Source organism: Lontra canadensis, unplaced genomic scaffold, assembly GCF_010015895.1.
Source record: "Lontra canadensis isolate GAN:19392208 unplaced genomic scaffold, GSC_riverotter_1.0 scaffold112, whole genome shotgun sequence".
NCBI lineage: Eukaryota > Metazoa > Chordata > Mammalia > Carnivora > Mustelidae > Lontra > Lontra canadensis.
Window position 1 is genome coordinate 4,139,710 of NW_022631106.1, and position 12,512 is coordinate 4,152,221.

At 42.0% G+C, this 12,512-nt stretch overlaps 1 protein-coding gene across 1 annotated transcript in view; it reads left to right on the forward strand.

Annotated features, from left to right (window-relative positions):
• Positions 1–485: 485 nt before the first annotated feature.
• Positions 486–12,512, forward strand: part of IL1R1 (interleukin 1 receptor type 1) — a 69,698-nt gene continuing 57,671 nt past the window's right edge. The window contains exon 1 of the mRNA XM_032840321.1: positions 486–819. The gene's annotated coding sequence lies outside the window, so the exon portion shown is untranslated. The remainder of the gene's footprint in view (positions 820–12,512) is intronic.

Below are 12,512 nucleotides of genomic sequence, written 5' to 3' on the forward strand. Positions count from 1 at the left end.
GCTCTGGCTACAACCCTTCCCTCCCCAACTGCCTGCCACTGTCTGATCATCACCCCAAGCCCAGGGGTGATCAATGGGTCTCCCACTTCCAGGACACTGACAAGAGAGCCTGGCTGTGTTCCCAGGGCCTGTGGCAGGTGAACAGGCATATCATGAAGGGGCCCCGGGGCTGAAAGATAAAAGGAACTGAAAAGGTCCTCCAAGCTCTCGTCTGTGGCTATCTTCACAAGAAGGATCGGGAGGCTGGCAGCCGAGGGAGAGGGTATGAGTCCCCAGTCCTGGCCTTGACCCATCGGCTGATGGGACCCCTGCTGGGCTGGACATGCTGGTAAGCCTTGTCTAGGTCTAACACAAAGTCACATGGGGATTGTGAAGCATTTGATGCGAGTGCGGTAAAGTGTGTTGGTATTTCGTAAGGGTTTGGCACGTTTTCGGAATGATTCTGGCTGTCTGCCCAGCTCTGAGTTTCCTGTTCATAGCTCCCCGCATGTGTCACTGCTGAGGATTAAAGCCCCCATAGGCTCTGACACACACGTCACTCAGAGTCTCCTTTCAGCTGCGGCAAAACTGGGTCGCCTGACAAGACGTGAGGGACACTCTCGTGCTGCGCAGACCAGATCCAAAGCTCTTTGGAAAAAGAAAAGAGGAATTAGCAAGTCTTTCCAGGGCTGTCTTCAGAATGAACTTTTGCTTTTAAGAACCAACGTCAACTCAGCTGACTTATTTGGGGGAAGAAACTGCTGTGGGCTTTCCCTCCAAGTCACCGCCTCCTGCAAGGCCAGCCATCTCCAAGTGTCCCCAAGATGAAGAAAGGAGATGGTAAGATGATTAATTGCACTTCTGGTTTTTGTTCCCCTATTTCCTCCTCGTTTTCTTTTTGCTTACTTCTACACCGATGAAAGATTTAGGAGGGATAAACGGACTTTGATAAAACCGATAGTGTTATGCTGTTTGTTGAAAACAGGATTTTAAGAATTTTTTGGAATTATGTGGCTCTGTAGGCATATTTAACCTTAAGAACTGTCTGGGAGTCATATTAAAAGATCGACGATGATAATGTATGTTTTACTCTATGGAAGTTTAACTATGAAAGATATGGGAAATATATTTTATAACTATATACTACTTATGAGCCATAAATAGTGGCATGACGTTTGGTAAATCGTGAGGTTTAAGTGAAGGGTATTATAAATAAATATTTTTAAAATGTTGCTGATGTTTGAATTAGAATGTTAGAATGCAAATTGATCCATTTGCATTAAGCTTTGTCTGAGAGGGGCACAATCTGGCCCGATGTTTGACCGAAGGCATTGCCTTACTATTAACAGACACGCATTGGTTGCATTTAAAGTTATAACGTGTTGTACTAATAAGGCTTGTATGTGCTTCTTCCATTGAAGGATTAAATGTCATTTTAAAAGCACAGCACTTTTTTTTTTTCCCTGAGGCTTTACAAATATTACCCCCAGAGCTGTAAGGAGAACTCGGAAGAGATGATTGCCCGGTGTTTCTTTATTGGACGTGCCTGACTTCCATAACCCTATGAGTAGAGTTTTTGTGGGAAAGAACAAGAAAATGGGAGAGAATCTGGAAGATTAAAGATAGGAAATGAGAACACAAAAAGGAAAGCAAAATGAGCTTTACTATTCAATTCAATTCAATTCAATTCAATTGATAACTCCTTACTTTTATGCAAAATGCTCATTGCAGCGGTGGTGAAGAGGGCGTGGGGAGCTGGGTTAGGGAAGGATGTTTTCAGATGGTGCAGCTGGTCTGTGAATCCCGCTATTCACTTACGGGCCTCTGGGGACCACCGCTTGTGCTGGAGGCCAAGGGAAGTGTTGTGCTCTCTGGAAATGTGCAGATCTCTTGGGGAAAGGAAATAGATAAGGCTGCCCACAAGGAGCAGGGAGCACTTCTTGAGATGAATTTAATCTTCTTAATTCTGGTGATGAATTTAAAGAGATGTTTATTGCCTTTCTCAAGTCAGCAGATGGCTGCTCATCTTCTTTCCCCTAACACCTTCTGGTCACATGCCTGCTCGCTTACTTAGGAGAAAACCTTGCCGGACATGCTGGAGGAATGGCTGAAATTCACTTCTAAAACATCTCTTGCAAAACTGACAGGATTAGTATATCCTCACGTCAGAAATAAAATAAAGGACATATAGATCAATAAATAAGATGGAAGATAAAAACCTATCATGGTGAGAGAAACGCCAATTTCTTTCTACAAAAGCTGTTTGATCACATTATACAGACAATTTATTAAGTCATGTTGGTAGATATTGGCCTGTTTTGTTTTCTATTATCAACATTACAGAACTAATGTACTTAAAATGAAAACGTTGTGTCTCTTCTTGATTATTTCCTTGGACTAGATTTCCAGAGGGAATAGGGTCAAAGGGCATGAGCATTTTTGAAGCTTTTGATCTCTGCCACTAGACTTAATCTAGGAAAGTGCTATTTATTTACACTCCTTCCAGCACTGCGTGAATACCATTTTACCACACTTTCACCAACATTGGGTTTTGACTTTTTTTTTTTTTTAATAAATGTGCTAATCTGATAACTGGCAAAGCCTATTTTGTTGTCTTGATTTGCTTTAAGGGAACCCTTTATAGAACTTTTCCACTTCCTATTCTGTCCCCTTTGGGTTCAGATTCTTGTCTTTTTTGGTTGTGCACATCAAAGCAATCATTTCTTACAGTAACTTATGCCAACCTAATTTCTGGGGACTTTGACCTCATTTGATGTCGCTCAGCAGGCCTGCTGAGAGCGTGGGGAATCAGATGCTTTTGCTCTTTCTACCATTTGAACAAGCCAGGGCAAAACTCAGTCTTTATGAATTTATTTCCTTTTTGTATATAAAATTTGAAGATAAGGATTGACGTTTCATCCCACTACATGATTGTACTGGGAACAGAGATGAGACAGAGGAATGTTCTTTGAACAGAAAAAAAGTGAAAAATATAAAACAGTACAATTATGATTGCTTGTTCTTATGAAGTTTATTTATATCCTCACCTTATAAAGTATGTCGTGTTTGGAGAACTGCATGCTGAAATTTTGACAATGTGTTTTAATTCTAGACTTAGAAACTGTGTGTGTGTGTGTGTGTGTGTGTGTGTGTGTGTGTGTGTTTGTTGCAACATATTTCTTGGTTCTTGGAGTCAGCCCTAATATTCGGTATGTTCTAGCAGTACATGGAGATATTTTAGATTGAAGATGGTTTCTATTTTGTTGCTTACTTATCTCACTTGCGTGCAGGACAGCACACCATTCTTCTTTATTGTGTTGTCGTTGACCACTTGCTTTGCTCAGTTCCCCTTCTCAAAGGGGACCTTTGAGACCTGTTCTATTTGTGTTACTCTCTCCAGGGCCCCGTCCGGGTCTGATACCAAGGGGGGCTCAATGAATGTTTCTTGAACGAGTCCACAGAAGGGAGCTGAGAACATTGTTACCTAATTCTTGATGGAAAGGAATTTCTTAAAAAGGAATCACAGAAGATTTTGAAAATGGAGATTTTCTGTGGCAGATTGATAATTTTATTTAATTTCATTTGGGCTGGTTTCCATTTTTATTGAGTGAACATTTAAAGCTCTTAATGGATATTAAGCAAATGAATACAAGCCAAGGGTAGAACCAGGAAAATGGAGATGATAGACTTATGAGTGTAAGTCTCATGGACTTTGTATGAATATGATATGTGTTATAGCGTTTCCCTCTGACCCCCAGCTCAGTGCTACGCTGTTGAATCAGAACCAAACTGATGCTTAGCAATGGTGTGAACTTGGTGCCGAATAAATAAGAATGATGGCTAATACTTAATAGAGCACTTGACTATATGTGAGGTGTGGTTCTAAGTGCCTCATGTGCGAGGTAGTCATTGTTATGATCTTATTTTGCAGATTAAGAAACTGAAGTGCAGAGAAGTGATGTGCCCAAAGTCACACCAGTAGTCGGTGCACAGCTGGGATGCACCACGCAGTCTTACTTAGAGTCCACAGGTTGGTGAGGGTAGGTTTGAGTGAACTCTAGAGACAATGGCACATAGGTTTGGGACCACTGATGATGTTTGTGCTGTTCACTTGAGTATATAGTCACCATTCATTGAGTTCCCACCAAGGAACACATGCTGATCTAAGTTCTTATGTCTAATCTGTTCACAATCTTGCAAGACTGGTATCATTATACCTGCTCAAGGACAAAACCAGCTGAGACTCTGAGAAGCTCAGTAAGTGGCCGAGAGGTGATGAGATGAGCTAGGGATGAGTGGTGCCCATCAATCTATATCAAGTGTATTAAACTTCCTAGTCTATGTGCTGCACTGGTCTGGATGGTTGAGTGCTGATGTGCTTGGTTCTTCATCCAAAAGTGCTGAGTCCAGTTCTATATTTGGAGGTGCTAGGCCTAGAAACTCAGTCAATGCAGCCTCCCACTTTGGAATTGTGGGGAGGTGGGGGTGCTCTGCCTTGGTCTCTCTGAATCTATGTGGGCCATTATGAAACGGTACCTGAAGTTGATTTTCAGGCCAACATTCCCTGGCAGGACCATCCAATTTATCACCTCATTCTAGATGCATTGAGTATTCAATATGCCGGGACACTTTCCTTATAGGTTTCAACCACCAAGCCCCCAACTGTACACCAAGATTGTCTCCAAGGAAGATGGGACAGAGTAAGGCAAGTTCTAGCTTAGGAGAGGGGGCTGGCTCTGTTTTTGCCTGGGAAGATTACCTATCTTCTCTTTGTTTAGTTGTTCCAATTAGAAGATGAGTATGAGAATATAATTTAAAATAGTATTTTACACAATTTTCTATTAAACTTTTCAGTAAGATTTTGGAACTTAAAAATATTTTTCAACAAGGGGAGCCTGGGTGGCTCAGTTGGTTAAGCATCTGACTCTTGATCTCAGCTCACATCTTGATCTCAAGGTGGTAAGTTCAAGCCCCATGTTGGGCTCCAAACTGGGCATGGAGCTTATTTAAAAAAAATTATTTTATCAACAAATAACATATAAAAGGCTATTCAGTGAAATCTTTCCTCTCCCTTCTTCTCAGACATCTCTTTCCCAACCAGTAGACATCTCTTTCCCACCAACAAGTAGCTGAGTAACTGTTAATAATTTTTCTACCTTTTCTACCCTGTATTTGGGTTCTCCAGAGAAATAGGGCCAACAGGAAATAGATACATCTATCTCCTATTGGTTTTATATGTAAAATTGGGCATATCATTGGGCTATTTTGAGAGAGAGAAGAGATTATAAAATATTGGCTCATGTGGTTAAGGGGGCTGAGAAGTTCCATTGTCTGTTGTCTACAAACTATAAACCCAGGAAAGGTGGTGGCCCAGTTCCAGGGCCTGGGAGCTGTAGAGCTAAAGGTGTGGATTCTAATCCAGATCTGAAGGCATGAGAACCGGGAACACAAAGAGAAAATACATCTCTCCGCTCAAGTAGTCATGAAGAGTGAATTGAACCTTTCTCTGCCTCTTTGTTCTATTTCAACCTTCAAGGGATTGGATGATGCCTGCTTTACTCAGCTCAAAGGCCTGTTTCATCCAGAAATCCCTTCATAGACACATACCAGCTATTTGTGCTCAGTCAAATAGACACATAAAATAAGCCATCATGCACCCTAATGGTTTATACTCTTCTGCACTCTGTTCCATATCTGCATTTTTAACAAGGTGTATTTTTAACAAGGTGTATTTTTAACCTTTCAGTGGACTTTTAAGTTGTTTGCAATCTTTTGCTATTACAACCAGTGTTGCAATGAATAACAGCCTCACCTGTGACATTTTGCAGAAGTGTACACAAACATGTTTATTGGCTCAATTCCTAGAAGTGGAATTGCAGGTCAAAGACTTGGGCATTTGTGATTTTGATATGTATTTCAAAACTGCCCATCCACCTCCCACCCGGTTATAATAGATAATACTTCTGGGAATGTTTGAGAGCATGTTTCCCCATGCTCTTGTCAACATAGTATGCGAGCCAACTGGTTCTTATTTGACTTTTATGATCTTTTGGGGGAAGAGGTTAAGTCGGTGTGCTTTTAAAATTTTCATATCTCATTTCATCATGGAGGTTTCTTTATTTAGGCTTTATTTTTTGACAGCAGTTTTAGGTTCACAGCAAATTTGAGGGGAAGGTATAGAGGTTTCCCATATAAGTTCTTCCCCCCATTATCAATATGCTCCCCAACATTAGTTACAGTTGATGGACCAACACTGACACATCCTTATTACCCAAAGTCCATGGTTGATAGTAGGGTTCTCTCTCAGTGTTGTGCCGCTTATGGGTTTAGACAAGTATGTAATAACATGCATACATTATTATGATATCATACAGAGTTTTTTATTGCCCTAAATGTCCTCTGTGCTGTACCTATTCATTCTTCCCACTCTCAGCTGAAAACCCTGGCAACTACTGATCTTTTAACTGTCTTAATAGTTTTGTCTTACCCAGAATGCCATATGGTTAGAATCACGCAGTGTATAGTCTTTTCAGCCTGGCTTCTTTTATTTTGTAGAATGCATTTAAGTTTCTCCTCCATGCCTTTTCATGGTTTGATGGTTCATTTCATTTTAGCACTAAATAATATTCCACCCTCCGGATATACACAGTTTATTTATCCATGAATCTACTCAATAATATGTTGGTTGCTTCCAAGTTTGGGCAATTATGAATAAAGCTCCTATAAATAGCTATGTTTGGGTTCTTGTGTGGATGTAATTTTCAGCTCTTTTATGTAAATACCAAGGGGCACAATTTCTGGATTGTGTGGTAGGTCTGTTTTTAGTTTCACAAGAAACCAACTGTCTTCCAAAGTGTTTGTGCCATGCTGCATTCCAACCAATGATGAATGAGAGTTCCTGTGGCTCCATATCCTTGCCAACATTTGGTGTTGTCGATGTTCTGGATTTTGGCCATTCTAATAGGTGTGTAGCAGTATTGGAATTGTTTTAAAAACTGTTTGTGATCATAACTTTTGGTTCACCCAGTGATTATTTTTTGAAGCCCTGCTGGGTGCCTAGCCATGGGATGCCATAGTGGGTGAGGGTGGTCTGGTTGCTGCCTGCAAAGGCCACACAAAACATCTGGGCAGTAGCATGTGTTATACCTGTTGCAATTAGCACCATGGAAGAGACAGGCCAGTGCTAAGATGGTTACTGATGAGCTGAGATCTGCCTTAGTCTGGTGGTAGGAGTCTGGTAGAAGAGCGGGGGTTCTGAGGCATACAGGTGGAGGGCAGAGAGAACAGCAGTGTAGAGCCCTGTTGGAGGAGCAAAAGAAGGTATGCACAGGGTTGGCCAGGTGTGTGGGTGGGGGGTTAGAGGTGAGCTTGGAGACAGGGGCAGGGGGCAGATCACTGTGGGCATTTGGGGCCACTGTCAAGATGCTGGAATTTATTCTGAATTTCAGGTAGTCTTCAGTCATGGGCTGGAAAGATGGTGGCAGAGTCTGTAAAATCTTACCCACGTAGACCATAAATGCTTACCTGGATGACGGATGTTACAGGGAGAAGTCATTGTATTTGGCACAAGAGATAGTGACATGGGTGACATCTGGTAGAGGTTCTGGTGCCAGCCTACACTTCACTCTTTGTCTAGCCCTAAATTCCTGTGTGTGTGACAAGTGACAAAAGCTTAGTCTAAACATGGCCATAGAGACGTACCACTAATACACATTCTACCTCTCCCAGAGATAAAACTCAGTTTACCAAGGCCTTTCTCCTTCATTATCTCACACCTTATTAAATTAACCGATCATTTTGACAAGTCATTATTGCATGTCCGGGCTAGGCTAAGCCTAGTGCTCAGTGCCCCCGAGAGGAAGAGGAAGAGGAGGTGGGAGGGAAAATAGAAAGATTTAGAAAATGAGCAGCAGCTTACAGTCTAGTTTTGAGACCAAGTCAAATGTCAGCAACCAAAAGGAAGGCAGGAAAGAAATAGCAAAAGGGCCCAGTCACTTCTGGATTCTAGATGAGAATTCTGGCCTTCCATTGTGGGCCACTTGTGTGACCTAAGCATCTGCTTGGTGCTGGGGAGCCCTCTGGGCACTGGAGCTTCTCCCACATCCTTCCCTGGAGGTGCAGGTAGGGCTATCATTCTACCTTTAGAGATGAAGAATTGAGAGCTTTCCTCAAGACCACTGAGTGGGCCAGAGGCAGAGTGGGACTGTCCTCTGAGCACTGAAGCCATGGCTATCTGTGCTCCAGAATGGAGCAAATTCCTAAGTTTTGTTGTCTGGGGAAGGCCCTGGGGAGAGGGTTTCTCTCCACTGTGTATCCTCTTTCACTCTGGTCCCTCTGGTTCCATTCTGTTGGGGCTGCTTTGCTTATGAGTCTGCAGTGCTGGGAAGGCCCTTCAGAAGGGGTGTGGATGGACCAAAGCCTCAGTAGCCTGATGGTAAGGCTAGAAACCAAGAAGTTCTTCCATCTTGTGAACAAACGCAGGGGACTGGGACAGAGTATTGATGACTGGGTGGGCACTCAGGTTCATCTCCATGGCACAACCAGTCATTTGTGGCCAGAGAAGAGTGGGGATGTGTGTGTGTGTGTGTGTGTGTGTGTGTGGCATCTGGAATGAAGATTCCAGGATCACTTGGCCCGCGGAAAAGGCATGAAGGGATGCATGTTTCTGTGGACATAGGAACATGGAAGTAGGAAACAGGAAGAATATGAGGTCAGCTTCTTAACTTAGCTCGGGAAACTTCTCCTGGTCCAGGGAAAAGACTGCAGGTTTGCTTCTGATACGAAAGGACTCCTCAGGTGAATTTTAGGTACTCAACCCAAACAGAATTGTCCAATCGAAAGCAAGGTAGGGTAGGGGATTATTAAGTGAGAATGACAGGTAAGAAAGGCAGCAAAAGGAGTTTTTACCAAAAAAAGAAAAAAAAAAGTCCAGAGACATATTTGTAAAATTTGAAATGTACCTGTGTTAATCATGGCCGAAATAAATATTTTAGGATTTCTAGATTTTTAGGCTTTTGGTTTTCTTACATTTGTGCTCAGTTGGTCCAAAACAATGGCATGGTTTTCTTTAAAAACTAAAATTTCAGGAAGGATTTTAGCAATTTTGATGTCTGAAGCTGTCTGGCATTCCTGGAATGAATGAATGAATGAATGAATGAATGAACGAATGAGCCAATGAATGAATGATATTCCTCTATAACTAGGTGATGGCATGTTTGTGTCTTTTGTGGATATCTGCCTCTTTTTATAGTTTGAGGGGGAAATTATGGGATGTGAATGTGCTTATAAATTATCCCGTCTTGTTTCTAAAGAGGCTGAACCTCTTGACAATGTGTCCCTTCTTGGCTGACAATGAGTTCCATCTTGGCTTTTGATGACCATAGCCACTCAGTCATTTTGCCAATAGCGTATTTTAACATGGACCACAAAACCTACACATTCCAAAGCCATGAGTTCACCTACCCCCAGACTGATGTGGTTTCCCTAATTCTATTCTCGGAGTTAGTGAGAGGGTAGCATTTGACTGGAAATCCTGGGGTAACTTTTCATAGATCTTTTATTATCTGTAACTTCATTTGCTGGTCTCTTGACCTCTTTGCTGTAGGCTGACTAGCAGTCGATCCGTCTTGGGAGTACCAAAAATGAGCATCCTGCTGCTTCCCTCCCCCCATCCCCCGCCCTGATCTCTCTCCTGCCCATGATTGCTGCCCATGATGTTACCTGTGTTTCTTATATAGATTTGGACCGAAGGAGACAGAGACCCAGAGATAGCAGGTGGTTTCTCAAGATGGTAGTAGTTGATTAATAGAATCAGGTTATGAACCTGTGTCTGTTGGGCTCCCAAACTTCTTTGTATTGCATTGTGCAGAAATGATGAAGAAGGGAAACACAAGTGTATGGAATTGCTCTTTTTCTGATGTAGATGAAGTAGTTATGTTTTTATGAGTGCTGACCTTTTTCACAGTTCGTTCACAAGAAGCCTCCCTCCTTCTACCTCTGATGGGAATTTATCATCCAAATTGGCTCATGCTATCTGTAAGCTATTTTTTAAAAAAATATTATGTGTGGGGGTTATTTTCTACCCTCTGAAATGGTCAGTAGATAATATTTAAACTAAAATCAATACAAATGAAATATATATAATAGCAAGGTACAAATTAACTTGATAACTATTTCTCTGGAACGATTCAACAGATGCTGCCTGAAGTAGGTGGGAGAAACCTGGTTTCACAAATAGTATCATCTCTCCATTAAAGAATCATCTGTATATCAAAAAGGTAACTGATAACAGGTGTTGGCAAGATTGTAGAAAAAGGGAAGCCGTATGCACTGTTGGTGGGAATGTAAATTGGTATAGTTACTACCAAAAGTAGTACGGAGGTTCCTCAAAAAAATTAAAAGTAGAACTACCAAATGATCCAGCAGTCTCACTTCTGGGTGCGTATCCAAAGGAAATTAAAAAAAGATCTTGAGGCCATATCTTCACTGCATGTTTATTGCAGCAGTATTCACGATAAGATGAGGTATGGACACGACTTCAATATTCGTCCACAGGTGAGTGGATAAAGAAGATGTGGCACATATATGCAATGGGATATGATTCAGCCATGAGAATGAAAGAAATCCTGCCATATACAATGACATGGATGAAGCTTTAGGGCATTAGGTTAAGTGAAATAAGCCAGACAGAGAAATACAAATATTGTATGAAACTGCGTATACGTGAAGTCTAAAAAAGCTGAACTCAGAGCAACAGAGCAGAGCGGTGTTACCAGGGGCTGAGGGGAAATTCAAGGGATGTGGAGGGATTTTGATAAAAGAATAAAAACTTCCGGTTATGAGATTGGCAATTTTCAGGATCTAAGGTACAGCATGGTGATTATCGCTAATATATTGTATTACATATTTGACAGTTGTCAAGAGAGTGGATCTTAAATGTTCTCACCACAAAAAAGAAGTGGTAATTATGTGTTGTGTTGAAGGTGTTAGCTCAGGCTAATCATTTCGCAATATATAAATGTATCAGATTAACACCTGTGTACCCGAAACTTACACAGTGTTATATTGATATACATACGTATTATACAGTTACATTGATTTACATATATGTATAATGTAGCTGGGAATGCAAAGATTCATGGGATTTCTTTTCCTGAAGGAAAATACATGTTTCTAATCAGTGGTGATAGAGTGTGTGCTTAGATTTCATTGATTTAAAAAATCTAGTGATTACCTCTTTTGAATACATTTCCCCCAAGGATGAAACATTTCTCTAGATTAATACAGTGGGTTCCTGAGCTGACTCACAAGGAGAAAGGGAGGTTACAGTTTTGCTATTGTAATAATGTGGGAAATTACACCCAACATCACTCACCATGCTCGAGTGTTTATCATTAACCTCAAATTCTGAGGTTTATTTAACTGCGAGATCAGAGTTCTAAACTTCTTTTTTCCGCATTGAAATTACTTAGAATGCTGGTAAGATAATGTGACAAGTGAACAGAAACTATGTGCATAGGAAAGTGAAAAATGCCCTGGGGGGTGAGGTGGGGGGAGGAGAAGGGGTGGCAGAGATGGGTACTTCCCTGAGTCTGGAACTGATGTCCAAATTATAACTTACTGTTTTAGGGAAACCTGTTGTGTGTTCCTGAGGTTGAACTGTCTCTTGCTTTGTCTGGCCACAGTCTACTGGGGCCCTGTAGAAAATGGGTTTTGCTGTGTTAGTGAACCACACAGTTTCGTCAAATAGAATAAAGGTCTGCTGCATAGGGTTACCCTCTACCATCTAGACCAGTGGTCATCAGTCCTGGCTGCATGTTGGAATCACCTGGAGAGCTTTAAAACAATTACTGACGGCCCCACCATGGGAGGTTCTGATGTGATTGGTCTGGGTCTCAGCATAGGGATTTAAAAAAAAACTCACCAGGTGGTTGTTACCATGCAACTGATATAACGTGGGTTGGGAACCACTGACCTGGGAAGGAGACAGCCATAAATTCAGTAAATCACCGAGTAAACAAGAAGCTGGCTGGAACAAGGCTGTCCAGAGCGATTGCCAAATCCTACCTGCTGGGGGAATTTAGGTCCGTTTCCCAGAATACCTTGTCCTCAGAAGTTATCAAAGCCTCTCTCTGTCCCACCCATGTGGTTTGAATTTTCTAAGACATGGTGGGCCTTAGTGGTGTAACTGTAGCCGCTGTCATTTATTTAACAAAGATGTAAACGTCTACTCAGTTCAAGCTACAGTCAGAGAAAGAGCCTATCTTTAAGCATTTGAGTATTAGGGGAGTGAAGAGCTCCTGTAAAACAAAATTGGGGGTTGCCAGTGCCATCAGAGGCAGGGAGGTGAAGCCAAGGGTTCAGGGGAGCGGGAAAGAGTCCCCCGTTTCCCCTGGTCGGAGGGGTGGGGAAACCCTAGAAGGCTCCTGTGGAAGGAGTGCACAGTATTTGGGAAGGACTTGGAAGGGTGGGAAGGAGCTCTTGAGCTGGAGGAGGAAGGGTGACATTTTTGGGGGAGGGAAAGAAGCAGCCTC